Consider the following 25,281-nt stretch of genomic DNA (forward strand, 5'->3'; position numbering starts at 1 on the left):
TAATATTTTAGTTAGTACACTACAGTTTATAAAAGAAATGAGATAAGAGTACAAAAACAAACGTGATGCATTATGTAAAAAGACTGTTAAGAAAAAGTACAGTGCCTATTTTTGTATATTTTAATTTTAAACAATTTTAATTTAAAAAATATAAATTACTCATGTCTCTACCACTTTTTTGCATATATAAAAATATTTTTATGATGTAAAGTTACTGAGAATGTCCAATTGGACTGCAAACACTAGCTTCCACTATTGTTTAAATATTTTATGGATGTATGATAAACATACAGAAAAGTGATCATATTGTAATTGTAAAACTCGATGAATTTTCACAAACTGAACACTTCCGTGTCATGAAACCCAGATCAAGACACAGAATATTACTGGTATTACAGAAGCTCTCCTTGTGTTCCAAAGTCACTAACCAAACCCTCACCATCCTCCCACAGGTGACTATTGTCCTTCTAAACATCATACATTAGTTTTATCAGCTTTTATATTTTTCTTAAGAGAATCATACATTATACGCTGTTTTTGTATTTGGCTTCTTTCACTCATTGCTCTTGAGATTCATCTGTATCATTAGATATAGTAGTAGATCATTCATTCTCATTTTTTGTGTAGTATTCCATGTTGAGAATATATTACCTTGTCATTGAAAGTTACCATGAATTTAGTGGCTCAAAACAGCACCTATTTTAAGTTTCACAGCTCTGTGAGTCAGAAGCCTAGGTACAGTGTGGCTCTTCTGGGTCCTCTGTTTAAAGTCTAACAAGGCTGAAATCAAGGTGTTGGCAGGGCTGGCCTCTTATCTGGAAGCTCTGGAGGTGAATCTGCTTCTTAGGTCATTCAGGTTGTTGGTGGAATTAAATTCCTTGTGGTTGTAGGACTGAGTTCCCCAATTCCTTGTTGGCCGTCAGCTGGGGTTTAGTTTTTTGCTTCTCAAGGCTGTGCATTCCTTTTCATGCTTTCTGTGTGGCCCTCCAGAAACAGCAAGTCAAGTTCTCTCACACTTAGAATCTCTCCTACTACCCCTTCTGCTGCAACTCTGACTGGCTCTTCTGCCTTCCTCTTTTGCTTTTGTGGGTTCATGTGATTATATTGGGCCCACCTGGAGAATCCAGGATAATCTCTCCATTTTCAAGTCAGGTGGTTAGTAACCATAATAATATTGCAAAGTTCCTTCACAGCAGTATTTTGATTAGGTTTGATTAAATAACAGTGAATAGTGATCTTGAAGTGGAAGTTGGTATCTTTAGAATTCTGCCTACCATAGTTGGTTTGTCTATACTTGCATTATTATCACAGTCTTAATTACTATAGTTTTATAATAGTTTTTGATCTGTGGTTGTGTAAGTTGTTCAGCTCTGTTCTTCAAGATTATTTTAGGTAGCATATACATAATAGGAGTATTAAAAGAAGATTGATAATGGGACAGGAGCACTATTCAAATAGATAACGGCCAATATTTTCCAAAACTGATGAAAAGCATCAGAGATAGATGTTGCCAAATTGCCCTTCGAAATTTTTGCAACAATTTACTGCTTCATTAACAGTGTATGAAAAGGCCTATTTGTTTCCACTCATGACAACACTGGCTTTTACTTTTAAAATGAATACTAACCTGATAGGTAAAATATGCAATTTCCTCACTTTGAGTTCCATTTTAAAAATTATGAATGAAATTAAGCATTTTTTGTTTGTTTATATTAGTTTCTATTCATATAGAAACTGTTGCCAGTGGTTTGGTTTTGTTTGATTATTTATTGTCATTCAGAGAGTTTAGAAATTTATGATGTTAAACAGTTTACTTTTATGGATTTTGTGTTTGGGGTCATGTTTATAAGGGTCATATTTCAAGATTAAAAAAGAATCCCTCATTTTTTTTTCCTGGATATTTTGTGGTTTCTGTTTTGTTTAAATCTTTGACGTTAAATTTAAATTTATTTTGAGCTAATGAATGAAGCCACTTTTTTGAGAAATCATACAAAGGTACAAGGCCCCTTCACTCTCCTTAGGCAACTCTTTCCCCTGACCCCTACCCTGCTCTTTTCTGGAGTATTTTCAAGGAGTGAAGAGCTTGTGAATTGGAAAAGCCCCTATCTCCAGAGCAAAGATGGGATCATGACAGAAATATTGGTATCCTGAGGGTATGATATTCTGTATTTGCTATTTTATAGCAAGTGTCACAGCTGAAGCTCATTTAGCTTTATGAGCAGAATAGGAGTTTGAACGTAGGCACACAGAATCTTAGGAATTCTCTATCTGTAGACAAGTTCTCTTGCTCAGCAGCATTGTTAAGGAATGCAGGAATGGGTGGCTTAGAACCATTCACAACCTAGTTGTGCATTGGGTCAGGCACACAGTAACTTCCTTTCATCCTTTTCATTTTTTGTTCAAAGGTAAAAGCTTTATTCAAATATGTTTTACTAAAAGGAACCATATTTTAGAGATTGATCTATAGATAGGTTTGTATGAAAATGCCACGGGGCTAACCGTGTGAAAGAAATCTTCCTCTGAGCTTTCTGATTTCAACATAAATAAAAAGAATCAAGCAATTAGATCTAATTCCATAAACCTGCTTTTGTAAAAATGTTCTCATGAGCATTGGTGGTAGGATTAAAGACCTAGCTTATCCAAAGGGAAGGTAAATGAGATGCTATGATAAATAACTAGCTTGCTGCTAATCGTTCAGAATGTCGTCATTTCTATTTCTGCAGTTTTCCTCTTTTGTGAAGCCTTACTAAAATATACTATCATCAGAATTTTTAATTGTGTGCCCCTTTTGTACTTCATTTATTACTCAGTTCACGAGAGAATATAAACAGAATCTCAGGCATCTAATACATTATTAAATCATAATATCAAAAGGTATCCTTGAGGACAGTGAGTCTAATATGTTCTCTGATTTAGTAATTGCTCTACAGCATCTGTGGGTCTTCAAAGCTCTTCTTTCAGTGACAGTAAACTCACTGCTTTGTGAGGTAGTCTGTGGTTTTACTGTACAGTTGTTTTTTTTTTTTTTTTTTTGCGGTACGCGGGCCTCTCACTGTTGTGGCCTCTCCCGTTGCGGAGCACAGGCTCCGAACGCGCAGGCCCAGCGGCCATGGCTCACTCCTGGACCGGGCACGAACCTGTGTCCCCTGCATCGGCAGGCGGACTCTCAACCACTGCACCACCACGGAAGCCCAACTGTACAGTTTTTAATTATAGGAAATTTATTTCTTGTTTTGGCATAAATGGACGTAAATTCAGAGGAGAATAATCATGGTGGTGAAGGGACAAGGGATCATATCATATAAGGAATGTCTGCATGAGCCTGGGGAAGCTTCTTTTGTTGAAGAGTATACTCAGGGGAGACAGACAGCTGTCTGAGAATTTGTAAAGGACCATCCTCTGTAAGGTGATGTACTGGGACTGGGACTTCATATGAAATTTTGGGGAACAGAACTCAATGCATGACAGATGTATAAGGGAAAGTTAGAACTATAGGATAAAGCAACTGGTGGAGCTTGTGAATTCTAGAAATTGACCAGGTCAGTCAATATTTTGCAAAATTTCTATTGTTGTACTTACTACTGCTGTGTAACATATTACTCCCAAATTAGCAGCTTAAAATAAACTTTATTATGCTCACAGATCCTGAGGTTCAGAAATGTGGATGAGGCATAGTTCAATGGCTTGAAAGCAGAGGCTCATACTTTGGGGCCTCAGTTGAGAAGACTTGTTGGCTAGAGATGACTCAAGGGGTGGGGGCTGGAGTCACTTGGGTGTCTTCTCTCAGTTCCCTGGTGGTTGACATTATTTGTCAATTGTGACATCAACAGGGGTGTCAAGTGGACCACCTCCACTTGGACTCTCCTTGTTGCCTTGGCTTCCTCAAAGCATGGCAGTCTCAGGGTAATCCCCTTTCTGTAGCATCAGCGGTCCCAAAGTCATTATCTCAGCAAACAAAGTGGGGGCTGTATTGCCTTTTCTGACCTAGTCTTGGGAGTCATGCAATGTCACTTCTGCCACATTCTATTGGTTAAAAATGGGTCACATGCCCACCCAGATTTTGAGGAGGGGATATAGGCACCATATCTTTCTTGACATGAAAATTTCTGATCATTAAAAGAAAAAAGGAACACATATCTCTTTAGAGGAAATTTAAATTATAGGACATATTGTGAAAGACCGCATAAGGGAAAAACAAGTTTTTTGTCTTGCTATTGGAAAGAAATAGAAAACAGATTGCTTGCAGAAATGCCACTTCATCTACTGGTCATGTGTGTCTTCCCACAACATAGAATAATTTATGCTCTTAAAATTAATCCCATATTACTCAACATCCACAGGGCTTCCAGGAATTACCTACCCCCCTCCAAAAAAAAAAAAAAAAGAAAAACACCAAAAAGTTTTAACAGAAATGTATAAAATAAAGAAGAGCAAGTATAACCCAGTTTTGCTTTCTTCTGTTTTTATGACTTGTCCAAACAATTACACTAGCTAATTTATTTATTTCATAAAAAGTCCTTACCCTGAGCAGGCCAGGGATTTTAGCTGGCCTTGATATAGTCACCCTATGGCCTTTGCTTTCTATGTAATTCCAGCTCTCTGTTGACTCCATAGCTCTTGTTTTACATCTGCTTCAAAACATATCATAAATCGTGTACACGTTTTATCAAATAAACTGGACTCAGTAGTGTGTGAATTATTTTTATTCTTTCCTTTCAAATCTGCTTTTGGACTTACTCTTTCCTGCCCTGGATGAAATATTTGGTAGGTAGAAGGGCTTTCTGGTTCCTTCAATCACAAGAAAATCTCATTTTAGCAAATAAAAATTGTTGTCAAGTATAGTATCAAAATTTAGGATTCTTATCTAATTTAGGGTTCTCCTGTCCCCCAGCTTAGGCCTGACCAGGAACGGGGGAAGCATGCTCTACCTCTTTATAATTTCATAATTCTACTTCCTCTTCCACTCCTAGGTATGATTTCCCATTTCTCTGGAGAAGAAAGATAAGAGGTAAGAAAAGTTTTACTTGACTGATATAGTTGTATCTGGCAATAAAGTAGGAGCGGCATTGCCTTCTCTAACCTAGCCTCAAAAGTCCTGCAATGTCATTTCTGCCACATCCAGCTGGTTAAAAGAGAGTCACAGGATACCCAGGGTTGGGGCAGGGGGCATAGATAAGACGTGTATCAAAGATGACAGCTAGACAGTTGTTGGCTCTTCTTCTCTTGGGGTGCTTTTTTTCCTGGGACCCTCCTGCTAAAGGACCTGTGACTGCAGTTCCCTTTAAACAAGTAATGTTCCCATATCTGGCTCTTTTTGAGTCCCCCTTTAGCCATAAGCTTCCAGCAATATGTCTCCCTACTGGGGGCCTTTGGCTTCTCCAGGCTCACCTCTCACACACCAGGCTGCCTTTCTGACCCTGGATCCACATCTGGGTCCCAGGAGACAAGCTCCTTTGCCTACTGTCATTGGAACCATAAATATTGCTAACGCAGCTCTCTCTGCTATTTACAGACTAATAATATTTACAGCCTTGCATCTTTGGACTTCCTGCAGCAGAGGCAGAGTCCAGTCTCTGGTCTCCCAATCTTCAGAGGCTGTAGGCCAAGTTTTTTGAGAGGTTCAGAGAAGCTCCTGTCACCTGGACTAAGGTGAAGGAAAGTACTTTTTCCTCTCCTTCCCCATCTCCTCCCCTCCATAGCACCCAGAACAATTTCCAAAGGCCCTCCCTTTATAGGCTTTTTCAGTTTCAATATTTACAGAAATGGAGGTGGGAGATTAAGCAATGTTGGTAGACTCAGTTTCACAGTCCTTAGGATGTATTGCTTCGGAGGTCTTGCTCCTTAATTTGGACATTGTGCTTAGACTTCAGGGCCACTGGTGAAACTCCAAGACAAAAGAGTTGTATTTGAATATCTTGCTACCCTCCAACAAAGATTAATAAAGCAGAATACCCTTTTCCTCATAGTGGGATTTAATAAGTCCTAAAAATGGTTGGTCAGACTTGCCCAAGTTTAGAGGAAGGATTTTTCAGGAGTATTTCAAAGCCAATGGAGGTCACATGGCATTTTGAGACAAGTTTGTGAGAAGAAACGTATGAAGGGAGCTTTGGGAGAGATTTCAAGAGGCCCGTGTTCTCTTTGTAATCCAAATCCTTGTTTGTCTCCTCTAATCTACTCTTTACAGTGTGGTGAAGGGGTCATTCTAAAGTGAAAATCTATTTGTGTAATTCTCCTTTAATGTTTTCTGTATCTCCTTAAAAATAAAGGCCAAGTTCTTTAGTTTGACATAGAAGATTCTTCAGGATCTAGCCCGTGGCAACCTTTGAAGCCCTAGCTCTCACCAATACACTGGAGGAAGAAAGAACCCAGGCGTGGGATAGGATGAATGAGTGATCAGAATTATCCTTCTCCTTCCCTAATCACTCAGGCCGAATATGGCAGGTGCCAGGAGGGAAAGGAACCAACACAGAATTGGACTGAGATTGACGCTTTAAATTTTGGATTAGGTAAGGTTAGACATTAACAGCTGGATGTGACCACCAACCTATGAAATCTGCTTAATATGTTAAAATATAGGAAAGAGAGATTTTATAGTGCATGGTGAAAAGGAGTAAAACAAAAATTGTTTCATGTTTCTACTCCACTAATTTTAGATCATTCGATAAATAATTTTAAAAATGTAAGCATCATTTAGTAGGGACAGACCTTAGGGGAGTGGTGAATGGGAGTGTGGAAGTTGGCAGGTTTGAGTACATGTTTATTTGTAATATAATTTTGATGAGAATTTGAAATTTGAAACCACACTGTAAATTATCTAGCCATATGGTTTTTTGAATAGACATTCCGGATTAAAGAAAAAAATTGATTTCAGAAGAGGTATATGAGGTCAAGTCCATATTATAGGATTTTTCCCATTGCTCACTAAGCTCCACCATGTTAGACTTCCTCAGTTTCTTAATGTGGCAAGTTCTTTGTTGTCCTAGGGCCTTTGCATGTGTTCTGCTTAGAAGACCGCCCCCCCACCCCCCCTGCCAAATCTTCTCCTACCTAAACGCTGTGAATCCTTTAGCTTTCAAATAACATATTCTGTTTTTAGAGAGATCTTCTCTGACTCCCTCAGCATAAATTGGGTGCCCCCTTGTTATAATCACATATGTTCCCTCTGTCTTGTCTTTCTTTCTTTCTGGCTCACTATAATTTGTAATTATATATTTATTTTTGTATTTATTTGTCTCATATCTGATTTCACAACTAAATGATAAGCCTCATGAAGGTGAGACTATAATTGTTTTATTCATCACTATATAAGCAACACCTAGCAGAACGCTTGAAACAGAAAGTATTCAATGAATATTTTTTTTTTGAAATAGGAATAGAGCAAAGTGTTTGCTTGATTATGCTAAAACTTTCACAGTATTTCTGTGACCAGGCTACTAATAGTGAGAGAGAATGAATAATTTAGAAAATGGATATTTGGGCAACTTCAATTTAGGTGGTGTGCAGCATAAATTAAAGGATAGAAGCACAGGCTTGAGGCAAGGGATTTAAAAAAAATTCTTCAAGTAGCCTCAATGAATAGAGCTGGATACTACTTGTGAAACAGACTTCATTTCTTATGCTCCTTGATTCTGCATCTCTGAGAGGCCTTAAAGAACACTTATGAAATGACCTATTGTAAAAAAGAAAAAGCAAAGTGATTGTGGGGGTAGGGATCTTTCTATTTTGTTTGAAACAAATTGTGTATGGTGGAAAACATGTAGAACTGAAATTAGGGCGCAACAACTCTAACCTTTATAATGATTTTGAATCAAATAAATATTGACTAAGAATGCTTTATAAATAATAGTATAGTAACATGCTGTGGAATAAGAAGTGGTCTGTGAAAGGAAAAAAAGGCCAGAATTTGAAATCAAGAGGTTAATTTTCTTTTTAATATAGAGCATTTCTTTATCATTGTTATTAAATCCTATAATGGAATAGAAATATTTAGCATTCACACAATGATTCATAACCTTGCAATTTAGGATATACCCAGAAAGTACCACATGGGCTTATGTGAGGAAATTATTTTATAAATTTTGAGGAAGTGGGATTAGGAAGAAACGAGGGTTAGAATGAAGTTTGGTTTGTAAGGTCACAGGGAAGAAAATTTGTTTATTTCTACCCACAAATTGAGCCAATTTCCAGACGTCAGATTACTAGCCAGGTTCCAGAGGAAATGGCTGTTGACCTTTACATCTTGTTCACTGCCACTGAACGTTGAACTTTCAAGTTGCTTTTGGCAGGGGCATGGAGGAACTCTCCTTTGTCCCTGCTCTTTCTGTGTAATATACAGACGGCCTCAGCCATCATAACAGACGTGTCCTGAAGTGCCGTTTCCTGGAATAACAAGCAGTGTGGCTAATATCCAACTTTGAACTCTTATTCTTGCCAGGTGCTATGAGCTAAGAACTTTGATATGGATTATTTCATTTAATCCTCATTAGATATTTCTGATGTAGGTATTATTATCATCATCTCCATTTTATAGATATAAACTGGAGGCTTAAGGAAGCTAAGCCACTTACCTAAGGCTGTACAACTAATAAGTAACAGAGACAAGATCTGAACCCAGGTGGTTTGATCCTAAACCCTGTACTACCTTGCTTAATGGCTGGTCATCAGAGAATTCACTCTCTGTGATGGATGTAGTGCAAGCTTAATGGCTAGAATTGTAGATGAATGTTTAATGCTATGTGACCTACATTAGACTTATGCAGGTGAGAGTGAAACTGCTACAGGTCAGGAATGTTTGGCATAAACAATCTATATTGCTTGTTCTTCATGTGCAAAGTACTCCCTAAGAACCCTGCAGCCACTCCAATCTCCCCAGATCCAACGATCAGACTTGTGTTTTGGAACTGGAGGACTGCTGCTAAAGTCATTAGGTCGCCTTGTTCCTCAGGCATCTGGAAGAGCAGGAACTGGTAGACTGACTATTATTTCCCTCCTTCTCCACCTCTCATGGGGTAAAGCTTGGGAGGGGGGGAACGGTACACGCTCTTTGAGAAAAATAGAGAGTACAGCGGGCTACTCTTTCACCATCTTCTCTTTGAGACCTTGCATTGACTCAAATCCCCTGAGAATTACTCCTGAATAGAAGACCATCATTCTTTAAGTTTTTTTTTTTTTTTTTTTCTCTGAATCATTAATGCCGCAGGTTCTGGGAAGTCTTTGCCTACACAAGTGCTTCAGTGCCAACAGTCTTTAAGTTAAGTATAAATAATTGAGTATTTGTTTTGGAATTTGAGTACATCCCAATTTGACTTTAACTTCTTATTACAACAGGAAATCCAGAAATCCACTATTTCCAGTCTTAAGATTTTTCTTTTTTGGTAGCTCTAAATATTTGAAAATGGTCATGGTGAGGATTAATTATATAAGTGTTTCCCCCATAATCTTTGTGAAGTGTGAACATTGAAAGAAAATTAGAGTTCAAATGAAGCAAATCATGTCATTCCAAACTGAATGAAGGACTTTTTTGTTTGACAATATGGAAAGTTTTTGATGAATTATTATTTTAATATGTAAAATATTAAGCACAAATGAAAAACTAAAACATTATCCATCAAATACTTGTACCCAAAGTCTAGCAAAATATCATGAGTTAGGTTCAGTTGAAGTAATCTCCACCTCAAGGATGGTGTTCAAAGTTATCACTGCCCTAGGAGAGTTGCTCCACACTCCTGACCCTTGATCCCTGATTGGGATCCCTGGCTCCAGACACCCAACACTGCTTCACCTTATTTTATTGTCTCTCAGAATGCCCTAGAATGGCTCTCTTTGCTTCCCCAAGAATCTCTGTTATCAGCCCCTCCTATTCTCGGGGTTTCTGACTCTTGGATTTTGGATTTTATTTATTTATTCATTCTGCACTGCGTGCGGCTTGTAGGATCTTAGTTCTCTGACCAGGGATTGAACCTGGGCCCTTGGCAGTAAGAGCACCGAGTCCTAACCACTGGACCACCAGGAAATTCCCTGGATTCTATTTAAAGTTGCTATTATTATACTGTGTAGACCCTTACTTAAAACTGTAGACTCTCAAATTCATATACTTTCTTTTTCAGAATTAGATCCTGAGAAAAATAACAGCAGCTCCCTTCTGCTTTCATTCTTCCCCCCTTGACAAAATAGAAACCTAGAACTCTCAGAATGAAAATATTCTTTCTCATAAATTGGTTCTACTTTCCTGTGGCAACTGCCCTTGATCAATGTCTTGTGTGTACACTTAATTCTGCTTCCCTCAGCAGGGAATTCCTGAGTAACAACTCTCAGAGAAGAATCAACTCATTGCAATTGCATCTTATCCACTGACCAGTGACTCAGGTAAGAAGTTTTGTTTTCCTTAGTTTTCCCTGATGGGAAGTAACTTTAAACATACTTCTTGCAATATTTGAATATAACTTTAAGCTAATGCACAAAGCTTCAAAGAAATTTCACTTTTGCTGTGGACAACTTAGGCTATGTTCATGCTCACCCTCATTATCTCCTTCTAGTTTTATTCTCTAGGTTTCATTTCTTAGGATAACTTAAAGGAGCCAGGGTGGACTTATTCATTGGACATAGTAGACACAGGGTATAGGGCCCATGGCACGGTTAGGGGCCCACAAAAATATTTTAACTCTGTTTTAAGTTCAGTTAAAAAAAAAAAAAAGAAAATATTTAATGATTAATCTAGCCTGGAGTATATGTGTCTTTATATCAAAGCAATCATAAAATATTTTATAATTTATATGTTTTCTGGAGGAAAGAGCCCATGAAGGCAATAGAACCTAAAGTTCACAAAAATCAGAATACACACGGAAATTTGCTAGCTGCTTTACTGCAAATAAATATCTCTTAACTTACAACCATATTTGACATCCTTCAGATTTTTATGTTTGTCGATTTGATGATCTGTTCCATTTCTGGCTAAATTATGCAATTTATTTGTCATAAATTAAAACTAGCGTAGTGTGTAGAATTCTGAGTAAGGACAATACATAAGCCTTCAGATATTGATCTGTTATTTTAATTTGGTTTTAGTCTTTCCTTAACACAAGTTTGTCTTGTTCTTTTTTTTTAAAACAGGGTACTAAATTTACTATCATTGGCAGTACGCTTTTTTTAAACCAAAACCACAGTGCCACCTACTGGTAGTTTAAAGAACAGTTCTATATGCAGAGATTAAGGGGAACTAGGAGTTGAATCCTGTGGCTCTGGTAATTTATAAAATGAAGAGAGACAGCTCACACTACCCTTTTCTCCTCTTGATGATTCAGTGTCTCTTCACTCTGTCTTTTAAAAGTCAGGTTTCTACTGAACCATAATCTCGGAACTCCGTAATCTCTAATCTCTGAAAATCCTGATTTTTCCTCAGATTTGTCTTTTCAGCAGCTAATTGAACTGGATGTCTTTTCAACTCCAGGTGGAAGTGGTCAGTTACATTAAGGCTGCTGTTAAGCCATCTCCTTGCACAGTACCTTGTAGAGTTCAGGAAGTCTACCTCTGCCTGATCTCTCACAGGGTGATTTTCAGTCTCACTTTGTCTTTATTTCTAGAAACTGCCTTCTTTGTCTACATCTTCTGGTTTTTGAAGTTCAGCTCATTTACCTAACTCCCATTTTTGTAATCTATCCCTTTCTCTGTGGAAAATTTCTGACTGACCTATTACTGGCTTTGGAATTTCTTCTTGGCTATATTTTTATCCCCTGGCTGGATATTTCCTGACATTAACTCTCAGATGCTGTATCCTCTTAAGGACCTAGAGTCTCAGGTTGGACCAGTTCTTGGTCTACCAATAGTTCCCATACTGTCTGCTTATCGGAATGTCTGGTGACCTTTGTTACAAGTCCAGATACCCAGGTCTTTGCCTAAGAGATTCGATTGAGTCAGTCTGTTGGAGGCTCTGGGAATGTGCATTTTGATAAATATCTTAGGAGATTTCTGGTGCAGCTGTTGTATTTGGGAACCACAAGCCCACAGGATAGTCTCGTATTTTGCTATCGTACTTGTCATTCTTCTGTATGCACTTTCCTCCCTCCTCCTTCTTTCTCTTCTTGCCCCTTCCTAGATGTAAAATTTCTTCTCATCTTTTAAGTAAGAGGTCAAATATTTGAGAGTCTCTCTTACCCTCCTCTTGCCTTTCCTTTTCACTGAGCAAAATTAGTCTCTCATCTGTGCCACTATTCCCCAATTAGAGCCCATATCACATTGTCAGATTCACAGCCTGAACCAGATATTTACAACATAGTAAGATAGCAAGTTATTTTTATAATAAATTTATTTATTTATTTTTGGCTGTGTTGGGTCTTTGTTTCTGTGCGAGGGCTTTCTCCAGTTGTGGCGAGCAGGGGCCACTCTTCATCACGGTGCGCGGGCCTCTCTTGCTGTGGAGCACAGGCTCCAGACGCGCAGGCTCAGTAGTTGTGGCTCACGGGCCTAGTTGCTCCATGGCATGTGGCATCTTCCCAGACCAGGGCTCAAACCTGCATCCCCTGCAATAGCAGGCAGAGTCTCAACCACTGCACCACCAGGGAAGCCCTAGCAAGTTATTTTTAAAACAAGGTACATGGAGCTCCTCCTGCCTCAGAATCATCTAGGGTGTGTGATCAATGAAAGGTTCCTACCCCAGATTTATTGACTCAGAATCTCTGGGGGTACAGTCTGCAACCAGTAAAACAAATAGTACAGCTGAGTATCTTGTATCCATTAAAGTTTGAGAACCACTGCTCTTATCAGCTGCAGAAACTCAAGACATCAGCTGAAGTGGCAATCCATCCATGAACTGCATTAATCGACAAGACATATGCCAGGAGGTCAGGAGCACTCAGAGCTTTATTGGCAGCAAGGCTGAGGGTTTGGCTTCAGTGATCAGTGTTGCAGTTAATGGTGGTGGTACAGGTGCTTCCCTTTTTCCCCCCTATATTGATTTGCTTTTTTTTTTTTTTTTTTTTTTTGCGGTACGCGGGTCTCTCACTGTTGTTGCCTCTCCCGTTGCGGAGCATAGGCTCCAAACCCGAAGGCTCAGCAGCCATGGCTCACGAGCCCAGCTGCTCCACGGCATGTGGGATCTTCCCGGACCGGGGCACGAACCCGTGTCCGCTGCATCGTCAGGCGGACTCTCAACCACTGCACCACCAGGGAAGCCCTGATTTGCTTTTAATCAGGCCTCCTGATAAAAAAAAAAAGTGAGATAAAAGAAGATATGCTTGTGAGCAGCATATTTTACTTTAAATTAATTAATTTATTTGTTTTAATTTTTGGCTGTGTTGGGTCTTCGTTGCTGTGCATGGACTTTCTCTAGCTGAGGCAAGCCAAGCGGGGGCTACTCTTCATTGCGGTGCGTGGGCTTCTCATTGTCGTGGCTTCTCTTGTGTTAGAGCATGGGCTCTAGAGTGTAGGCTCAGCAGCTGCGGTGCGGGCCCAGCTGCTCCGCAGCATGTAGGATCCTTCCAGGCCAGGGATCGAACCCAAGTCCCCTGCATTGGCAGGTGGATTGTTAACCACTGCACCACCAGCGAAGCCCTCAGCACCTTATTGATTTATTAAACTATAGGTCTTCTCCAAAAACCTTAAAATTTATCTTAGTGTGAGAACAAAATGGGTTTAACAACTGAACCCGAGACTATTGCAGATTAGCCACCAGGCCATGACAATAGTAAATTGGCCCAAGCCTTTCTTGCAGCCTTTTTTCCCCCTGTAAGGGCTCAGCCTGTCCCTTGGGAGGCAAAGCAGACCCCTTGTTTTCACAGACCTGGCTCTTAAGAGAATACCTGGAGTTGTGGAGATGAACATGTCCAGTGTTCTCTTCCCAACTGTAACAATCAGGTAAATCTCTTCACCTCTCCTTGGGTGGAGTGAGGAAAGGGGGAAAAGAGGGCTGGTTACAATATTTGAATGTCCTTAAGACACAAGGGAACTATCAAGAGTGAGGAAGAAGTTACTCCTTCCTAATGGTGTCCATCCCTGAACCATTCTCTGCGTCCAGAAGACAGTGGAGTGGCCTGTCTGAGTCACGTGGACACCCCCAAAGGTAATGTGGAGTCTACACACTTGCATTCCACGGACTGACAAGAACTTGCTGCAAAAGAAATTCCGGATGCAAATACCACAAACGGGGAACCTGAGCCTGAGGCAGAAACAACAAACTCCCACTACATAATTTATGTTGGTTGTTTCTATAAGGTGAGCACCCTGAGCTTTCTCATTTGTGAAATGGGAAGAATAACAATATCTATTCAAGGGTTATTATGAGGATTTGGTGAGACAATGTGTGTAAAAGCACTATGGTGGTCCCATGGGGGCTCGGTGGAAGGGAGCCCTTTGACCCTAAGTCATATAAAATTATGATGTATTGAGAAAAATGCAAAGAACACATGCTCAGAAAAAAAGAAAAACCAACAAACCAAAACCAAACGAAAACAAAACAGGAGTTATCAGCTGGGTATGCTTAGTGAGCCTAACTTCCCAGCTTCTTAGGGTCAAATGTGGGGTTATGTGGCCATGCCCTCCAGGAGGAGACCCAGCCAGGTTGGAGGAAATGCCAGAGGCAGTGTCTTATACTCAATAAAATCTCCTAAAATTCCAGCATAATTGCTTTGGATGGTTGTAAACATAGCCTTTAGAAAGCTTAGTCTAGAAATTATGAATAATAAAAATTTATAAGCATATGCCTATATGCCTTTAGAATGTTATGTGACCTGGATCTAGCATCATATATTCTGGTAAAATTTGTACTAAACTACTAATGCTTAGTCCACAGATTCTATGTAATAATAACTATGCATTCTTTGGTATATGTTTTTTCCAACACCACCAAGTAATTAATTCAACTCTGACACCACCTACCTGGAGATAGCATCCAATCCCACAGGTTAAGGGCTCAGTCTCACAAGACTGCCCGCTGCTTCCACTTCAGATGCCAATCGCAAGTTCAAGTTTTCACCTGTGCTTCTGATCGACCGGCTATAGATCTGAAGTTCCCATGACACACTCCTTGAGTTCTAGTAATAGGCTAGAGTGGCTCACAGAACTCAGAGAAACCTTTTACGACTATATTACCAGTTTATTATAATAGGACATAACTCAGGGAGAGCCAGATAGAAGAGATGTATAGGGCAAGGTATGTGGGAAGGGGCTCTGTGGGTTTGCCATTCTCCTCAAATCTCTACATGCTTACCAACCCAGAATCTCTCTGAACCCAGTCCGCTTGTGTTTTTATGGAGTCTTCATTACATAGGCACGATTGATGAAATCATTGGTGTTGGCAGTTGATCCAACCTCCAGCCCTTCTCCCCTTTAAGGTCAGGGGGTGGGGCTGAAAGTTCCAACCCTCTGATCACATGGTTGGTTCTCCTGACAACGGGCCCCCATCCTTAGGTGCTTTCCAAAAGTCACCTCATTAACATAAATTCAGGTGTGGTTAAAAGGGGTTTGTTGTGAATATCAAAACACTTTTTATGACTTTTATCATTTAGGAAATTCCAAGAGTTTTAGGAGTTCTATGCCAGAAACAAAGGTCAAATACATATTTCTTATTATAAAACACAATATTATACATCCCATATGCCCAGTTGCGTTTATGCAAGAATGTGAAGGTAGTCCAAAGATGCAAAGTGACAGGAAGAGAACTCTGTGATCCCCATCCAGGAAGTGCCAAACTAATCTCAGTGTGGCTTTCCCTGAAGTATGACCCTGATGAAAGGGAAAAGTGATGCATGATTTTGACCTCATCAGAAGTAATGTTGAATAAATGCAGATTTCAATTACCGCTCCTGAGAATGCCTAGGGCTGGCTGCTCTCTCATACTGCTAGTAGAAGCATAACTTGATTTAACCATTCTAAAGGGTGATACTACAGTACATATCAAAAGCTATAAGTGTCATACCTTTCAAACAAAAATCCCACTTCTAAGAATTTATCCTAAGGATGTGTATAGACATCTTTTGTGGTATCTGCCCAGCCCATGCCCTCCTTCTCTGGACACTGGGGGAAGACCCCATGTCATAGTGCTTGAGGAAAGTCAATACGTACAAGGATGAGAAGAATTAAGCAAAGAGGACTTCCAGGCTAAGAACACATCCTCTCTGCTTCAAAGAGCAATGATAGATAATCTTTATAAGGAGCTATCTGTGAGGACCTTGCCAACTCAAAAACAAGGTAAACACCTCCATGGACCACAAATGGAAAACCATAGTAGTGAACAGGGGTGAAGTCAAGAGCCTGCCAGACATTAGATGCCAATGTGGACACAAAGACAGCAGAAGTTGACTGAGGTTATGGAGGAGACACAGACCACTGTCACGGCCCCCACCACTCATACTGAAGAAGGCTCCTTCTGCAGAGAGAATGTAGCAGTCATTCCACAGGGACAGAGCCCTCAAGTGAGAGAGACAGAGGGGTTGGAATTATTAAGTAGCCGTTTCTGGAGCTGATAAACAGTGAATGAATAAGACTTCGGGGCCTCTTGGGCCTGAAGTGAGAAACAGGACTCCCATTGCAAACACATGGAATAAGAATACACATGAGAAAAAGAGACATAAGTATAGGATACAGGACAGGTAAGGAAAGTAGCCTAGTCACATTAGTTATATGACATCTAGAAGTTTCTTAGAAGGAATTGGAGATTGCTATTAGAACTTACTGTGTATCTTTTATACATTATTTAATATGAACATCAATTGTAAATTCTCTCTCTCATACACATGAGTAGAGGCAGAGAAAATGGGTATCCTCTGAAAGAAGCAATGAGATGGCAATTTCTGATGATTTTGCAGTACCTCCTGTACCGGTTCCTCATGAGACTGAATACATGAGCTTGTGGGTTTTGTGCAGTAATGCTGGATCCTTATATTAAGTTGCACTTCTCTACTTAAGCAGGTATGAGTGACTTTTTGTTCATTACAACAAACAAAACCTTGGCTAAACCAGAAAATCTGGACCCAGGTTTTATACATGCGTGTGTTTCGTGAGGAAGTATGTTTAACAGTGGAAAACTGGAAATGATCTAAATGCACCAAATAGGGAAAGGTTAAGTAAGTGATGGTGCGTTCATACACTGGAATGGCAGGCAGCCATTAAAAAGCATATTTTCAGAGACATTAAAGATTGGGCAAATGTACATGACATGTTATTTGATGAAGCAGTCTCAAGTTTTTTTTTAACTAGCTAATTAATTAATTAATTAATTTTGGCTGCTTTGGGTCTTTGTTGCTGTGCTCAGGCTTTCTCTAGTTGTGGCGAGCGGGGGCTAGTCTTCGTTGCGGTGCGTGGGCTTCTCATTGCGGTGGCTTCTCTCATTGCAGAGCATGGGCTCTAGGCCCGTGGGCTTCAGTAGTTGTGGCACGAGGGCTCAGTAGTTGTGGTTCGCAGGCTCTAGACCACAGGCTCAGTAGTTGTGGCGCACGGGCTTAGTTGTTCTGGCATGTGGTATCTTTCCGGACCAGGGTTCAAACCTGTGTCCCCTGCATTGTCAGGTGGCTTCTTAACCACTGCGCCACCAGGGAAGTCTCCAGTGCTAAGTTTTTCCTTGTCATCTCTTTCTCTGACATCCTGCCCCCTCTGAGATTGTAATTTCTATTACGTCTCACTTCTTGCCATTTCCCTTGATTTTCTTTCTTAAAACACAACTCATATAAACATTCATAGAGATGAGACTTTATTAAACACTCAGGGGTATAAATGGCAAGGGGTTTGCATCATGGGCCAGCAGGACACACCATGGCAACAATGTTAGGACCAAATAATAGACACTCTTATTCTTAAATGTGTTTTGGGAATTCCCAGTGCTGGGAAGTTCTCATTGGTATTGCTCTCCCAGGTCCAGGTCCTAGCCTTCTCCTGTCCTGATGGAACCTTTCTCTTCCTCACCAGCCTCCTTTCCTTTCTCCTCCTCTTGGCTCCTTCACTCTTCTCTTAAGCTCCTGCACGGCCCAGGGAATCTCAAAATCCTTTTACTTATTATGCAAAGCGATCTAATTTAGTCATTTTTCTGCTTTCCATACTATGCCCTGGGGCCCATCACTTCACAATAAAAGAATCCATTAAGGAACAAAATGAAAAGTTCTCTTCAAGAAAACCTCTGCTTCCATCTTTTAAATAACATCTCTTTGTTCTCTTTATTATATCTATACCTCCCACTGGCCCACTCCCCCACTCCCCGAAAGAAGACTGGGAAGATATATAAGAAAAATAAAACAGGGTTTATCTCTGAGTGATGAGAACTATTTTTCTTCTTTATTCTTTTTATATCTTTAAATTTCCACAGTGTACATATAGCTTTAAAAAATGAAAACAAAAAAGGTATGAAAATTACAATTCTGGAATTGTATTAATCAGGATAGGCAAACTGCTGAAAAAAGCCTCAAAAATTTTAGGAGCTTACAGCCAGATGAAATTATTTGTTGCTCACATAATAGTTCTACTTGGATGTTCCTGGTCTCCTTCACATGGTGACTTGGGATCCTAGGCTTTCTCTATCGGGTGGCTCTGCCATTTTCTAGGGTCTTAGATCCCTCTATTGGATCTACTGAATCTAGCCAGCAAACAAGAGGCGAAATAGTGGTAGAAGATTGGCAGGAACTTATTTTGAGGGGCCAGACCCTGAAGGGGCATATGTCACTTCTACTTATATAAGGCTGGGAAATGAAATCTAGCTGTGTGGTCAGAAGGCAGAAGAAATGGGGTTTAGTGAACAGATACACAGATAGTAGCATGCTGGAGAGGAAATATTGGCTTTGGACACACACCTAGATTTAAATCTCAGCTTCTCTGGTAAAGTAATAGACTACTTTTTAGAGTTCAAATAATCAACATTTAACAAAAATTAATTGGGATCTGTTAGTACTTCACACTGTTTTAGGTGCAGGTAATACAGAGACAAAAATTAGCCCATATTTCTTCTTTTATGAGTGTAAGAACATTGCAATGTAGTGGAATAAATGGAACAATAGACGTCTGTGTCAGGACACCCCTGTAACACAGGGCTGTGTGTGATCAATCCAATGAGAGATAGGAGGGAGGTGCCTGGAAAGCTTCCCAGAGGAGGTTCCTTACTAAGCTGGACTTGAGGGTGCTCACCAGGAGACTAGTGTTTGAGGAAGGGCATTTCTTCCTAAGGAAATGCATGTACAAGTCATGGGAGGCGAAAAGGGTCATGCTCGGGAACCTAAGCATTAAACAGAAATCAAAGGAAGAGTAATAAAAAATTCTGCTGTGTGTGTGAGTCAGCCAAATGCCAAATAATAAACACCCTGGAAAGTTCATCTTTGAGGAGATGAATCATTTCTCCTCTCGGGTCACGGGAATGATAAGCACTCAGGGGAGGAGGAAACATGGTCACAAATGAGGCCAAGGGTCACTGAGAAGAGAGCACATTCCCTTCCTGAATCAGTTACTACGCTGTCCTCTCATACCTTAATAATGTTGGGACCTAACCAAGAAGTGTCATCAAGATTTGTTGTTTTGTTTTGTTTTTAAGTAACAAATTACTTAGCCTTTCTCTGGGATATGAAGTGTGAATGGAAGAATCCACACAGACAAAAATAAGTTGGATCGAGTTTGTGTGATAAATGCAGATATATGTACTTTAAAGACCTCCCAACTCTTCTTTTTAGCACGTGGTTAATAATCATATACTCTTGATAAACCTCAATTTTGAACAGTGCACATAAAGTGTGTATATTTGTTTAAAACTCAAGTCAAGTTCAATTTCCAGGGGCCATATTCCAGATCAAGTGGATTCTTTCCCTCTTACTGCAGTGAGAGCACGTGAAGTATTAAGAGCCACGGCACAAGCTCTCAGTGTGTTAACCAATTTTCCTTTCCACATTAAAGATTAACTTTCAGGCTTTCAAGAAACCATATGACAATGAGTAATCTATATATACGGGGAAAAAAGAGATGAAAACACAAAGCAGTAACAATAATGTTTGACTCAAATTTACATCATTTCCGGTACTTGTATACCTAGTAGAAGATCTGCTGTCATCTAAATGGTCCTCTCCACCTCCTTTCTATCTGCTAATTATTAAAGTGCTACAGCCTTGGACTATTTATATCTATTCAGCAAGGCTTTAAATGTGAAACACATTGGCTACATGGATAGACTTAATTTGTTTAGGACTCAGTTAGCTTTTTCCCAGGTAGGATAAAATATTTATAAAACAGATATTTTGTTAATGAGTACTAGATAAGAGTCAAGATATATTTTCAGTTTTATGAAGTTGAGGAGGTTCCTTAACCCCTCTGGAACTCTTTTTTATTTCTTTTTTTCCATATGTAAAACATGAGTTTTAAGATCCTTTAAACTTGGTTTAAAACTGTTGCTTAAACTATTCCACTTTTTGTTTTTCCTTGAGGGATGTGAATAGGTGTGTCAATTTAGCATAATCATTGGTTTTAGGGTTTTTTCCTCCTACAATAACAGTTAACAGTAGTTACATGAGGCTTGTAAAATTATGAGAACTTTTTGCTTATCAGTATTTTCTAAATTTTATATGGCTATTTCTTATATGAGATTAAAACAATAGTAAAATATCCATAACATAAAATTTACCATTTTAATAATCTTTAAGTGTACTATTCAGTCACATTTCAGTACACTCATATCGTTGGCATCCACCACCACTGTCCATCTTCAGAACTTTTTCATCTTCCCAAACTGAAACTCTGTACCCATTAAACAACAACTCCCATTCCTTTCTCTCAGTCCCTAGCATCTACCATTCCACTTTCTGTTTGTATGAATTTGCCTGCTCTATGTACCTCATAAAAATGAAATCATGTAGTATCTGTCCTTTTGTGACTGGCTTCTTATTTCACTTAGCATAATGTCTAAGTTTCACCCATGTTGTAGCATGTGTCAGAATTTCCTTCCCCTTTAAGGCTGAATGATATTCCATTGTATGTGTATACCACGTTTTTCTGTTTATCCATTTAATGGACATTTGGGTTCTTTCTACCTTTTGGTTGCTGTGAATTATGCTGCCATGAACTTTGGTGTACAAATATCTGTTTGCGTCCTTGTTTTCAATTCTTTTGGGTATAAACCCAATTCCAGAAGTAGAATTACTGAAACCATATGATAATTCTATGTTTAATATTTTGAGGAACCACCATGCTCAATATTAGTTTTGAGCATCAGCTGGACTGGTGAATGCTGCCTAGCTTTAATCTTCAAAGATGACTCTCATTTGGCACAGGCTAAGAGTTTCAAGGCAAATTGAGGTCGATACCTTTGTTAGTAGGTCAGTGGTGTACAGAAGTGTTTGTTCCAGCACGCTGAGCTTACTTTGACATTGGCTTTACCACAGTGTCTTTAAAGACAAACCTATGCATACATGATAATTACAAACCACATTCTTTGGTTTATATGCTGACTATGAAAAACATTAACAGTTCCTGCTTCATTTTCTATTTCTTTAGCTATGCATCCCTTTGTGTTAATGACCACTTATAAGCTCTTTAATTCCCTAAACGTTTACAACCTAAATATTTTGCTGAGGTATGTCTCTTTTCTTATAGTCAGCATTGTTGCTAAATGTCATTTGGAAATCTCAGTAAATATCAGTCCTCTGGATATGAGACCTAACACAGTTACTTATGAGGACTTTAAAAAGCGCTCTCTCTTTTTTGCTTAGTGGCATTACTTTCATAAAGCACAACTGAACTCTTTGTCTAAAGACCAGCTATGTATTTTCCTTCAGGTTTACATTTATTAGTTTAGAACATCTTTCCACATGGTGGTGTCTTTAGAAATAGGAGTACCAGATGAAACCTACCTCAGGAATTTAACTTAAATTTATTCTGTGGTAGAACTATTGGAGTACCAGCCAGTCTATTACTTAATATTCACAAAAGAAAAAAATAATAAGAGAGGGAGAGGGATACAGTTTTCTTTGATGGGAGTTTCATTTTGGTAAACTCATAATAAAATTTTTTTAAAGTGTTAGTTTTTAATTTTTTATCCTTTATTTTAGACAAATCCAAGGCAGACACAGTTTGTTGGAAGATGCATTATAAGAATATAAAAGTATTGAAAAAGACACACTTTGAAACTTACTTGGGAAAAAAAAAATGAAACCGTATCTTCTAGGAAAAAGAAAAATGGAAAATCCATGGAAAATTAATTACTAATAGATTGTTAAAATTTCCAACTAGAAATAGACACTCTATTATCATATTTTTACACCACATTCATCATCTTTTCATCAGAGAAATTAAATGGTATTGAAGTCCCTAGTTTCAATGTGTACTTGAAGTTGGGCTGCTAAAGAAAACTTTTTCTGTAGCATATTAAAGTAGTTATATTCAGGAATGAAGGTCACCATGGATGCATGATCTGTTACATAGTATCTTATTTTAAAACAAGTCAATAGGTCAAATTAACATTTGTTTCATAGGTGCTTGATTAGTGAAAGGAACTTCAAAATATGTGTAGATATATAAAACTTTTTTCAAAGTTTCCTTCTAGGAATAGCCCATTAATTGCTTTAGTGGACAATAATTTGAAAATTAGATGATTTCAGTGGAAGAAATAAGCTTCAAGAAATTCACATTTATTTCTCACAGTGAATAGGGAGACAGAGGCAGAGAATTGGTTTCCCAATTCCCAAGCCAATCCTTTTTGTCTCTCTCTACACATGCTTTCTCCCTTTTATTTTTATTTATTTTTATTTTTTTAATTCTTTTTTACAATTCAGTAGAATTTAGTACATTCACATGTTGTGCAACCACCACCCATCTCTAGTTCCAAAACATTTTTGTTATCCCAAAAGGAAACCCTGTACCCATTAAGCAGTCACTCTTTCTTCCCCCTGCTCCCCCTCAGCTTCTGGCAACAACCAATTAGCTTTTGTCTCTAGGGATTTGCCTATTCTGGATAATTCATATGAGTGGAATCATATAATACTTGGCCCTTATAGTCGGGCTTCTTTCACTTAGCATAATGTTTTTGAGGTTCATCGATGTTGTAGCATGAATCAGCACTTCATTCCTTTTTATGGCTGAACAATATTCCATTGTATAGATGCATCACATTTTGTTTACCCATTCATCCTTTGAGGGGTATTTGGGTTGCCTTTACTTTTTTTTTTAATTTTTGAATTTTATTTAATTTATTTTTTGATACAGCAGGTTCTTATTAATCATCAATGTTATGCACACCAGTGTATACATGTCAATCCCAATAGCCCAATTCATCACACCCCCATCCCCACCCCTCCACAGCTTTCCCCCCTTGGTGTCCATACATTTGTTCTCTACATCTGTGTCTCAACTTCTGCCCTGCAAACTGGTTCATCTGTACCATTTTTCTAGGTTCTACATACATGTATTAATATACGATATTTGTTTTTCTCTTTCTGACTTACTTCACACTGTATGACAGTCTCTAGATCCATTCACATCTCAACAAATGACCCAATTTCGTTCCTTTTATGGCTGAGTAATATTCCATTGTATATATGTACCATATCTTCTTTATCCATTCATCTGTCGATGGGCAATTAGGTTGCTTCCATGACCTGGCTATTGTAAAGAGTGCTGCAACGAATATTGGGGTTCATGTGTCTTTTTGCATTATGGTTTTCTCTGGGTATATGCCCAGTAGTGGGATTGCTGGATCATATGGTAATTCTATTTTTAGTTTTTTAAGGAACCTCCATACTGTTCTCCATAGTGGCTGTATCAATTTACATACCCACCAACAGTGCAAGAGGGTTCCCTTTTCTCCACACCCTCTCCAGCATTTGTTGTTTGTAGATATTCTGATGATGCCCATTCTAACTGGTGTGAGGTGATACCTCATTGTAGTTTTGCTTTGCATTTCTCTAATAATTAGTGATGTTGAGCAGCTTTTCATGTGCTTCTTGGCCATCTGTATGTCTTCTTTGGAGAAATGTCTATTTAGGTCTTCTGCCCATGTTTGGATTGGGTTGTTTGTTTCTTTAATTTTGAGCTGCATGAACTGTTTATATACTTTGGAGATTAATCCTTTATCCATTGATTCGTTTGCAAATGTTTTCTACCATTCTGAGGGTTGTCTTTTGGACTTGTTTATGGTTTCCTTTGCTGTGCAAAAGCTTTGAAGATTCACTAGGTCCCATTTGTTTATTTCTGTTTTTATTTCCATTACTCTAGGAGGTGGATCAAAAAAGATCTTGCTGTGATGTATGTCAAAGAGTGTTCTTCCTATGTTTTCCTCTAAGAATTTTATAGTGTCCAGTCTTACATTTAGATCTCTAATCCATTTTGAGTTTATTTTTGTGTATGGTGTTAGGGAGTGTTCTAATTTCATTCTTTTACATGTAGCTGTCCAGTTTTCCCAGCACCACTTATTGAAGAGACTGTCTTTTCTCCATTGTCTATCCTTGCCTCCTTTGTCATAGATTAGTTGACCATAGGTGTGTGGGTTTATCTCTGGGCTTTCTATCTTGTTCCATTGATCTATGTTTCTGTTTTTGTGCCAGTACCATATTGTCTTGATTACTGTAGCTTTGTAGTATAGACTGAAGTCAGGGAGTCTGATTCCTCCAGCTCCGTTTTTCTCCCTCAAGACTGCTTTGGCTATTCGGGGTCTTTTGTGTCCCCATACAAATTTTAAGATTTTCTGTTCTAGTTCCATAAAAAATGCCATTGGTAATTTGATAGGGACTACACTGAATCTGTAGATTGCTTGGTGTAGTAGAGTCATTGTCACAATATTGATTCTTCCCATCCAAGAACATGGTATATCACTCCATCTGTTGGTGTCATCTTTAATTTCTTTCATCAGTGTCTTATAGTTTTCTACATACAGGTCTTTTGTCTCCCTAGGTAGGTTTTTTCCTATGTATTTAATTTTTTTGTTGCAATGGTAAATGGGAGTTTTTCCTTAATTTCACTTTCAGATTTTTCATCATTAGTGTATAGGAATGCAAGAGATTTCTGTGCATTAATTTTGTATCCTGCAACTTTACCAAATTCATTGATTAGCTGTAGTAGTTTTCTGGTGGCATGTTTAGGATTCTCTATGTATAGTCTCACGTCATCTGCAAACAGTGACAGTTTTACTTCTTCTTTTCCAATTTGTATTCCTTTTATTTCTTTTTCTTCTCTGTGTGCCATGGCTAGGACTTCCAAAACTATGTTGAATAATAGTGGTGAGAGTGGACATCCTTGTCTTGTTCCTGATCTTAGAGGAAATGCTTTCAGTTTTTCAACATTGAGAATGATGTTTGCTGTGGGTTTGTCATATATGGCCTTCATTATGTTGAGGTAGGT

The sequence above is a fragment of the Stenella coeruleoalba genome (genome assembly GCF_951394435.1).
Source record: "Stenella coeruleoalba genome assembly, chromosome: 4".
In the NCBI taxonomy this organism is placed as follows: domain Eukaryota; kingdom Metazoa; phylum Chordata; class Mammalia; order Artiodactyla; family Delphinidae; genus Stenella; species Stenella coeruleoalba.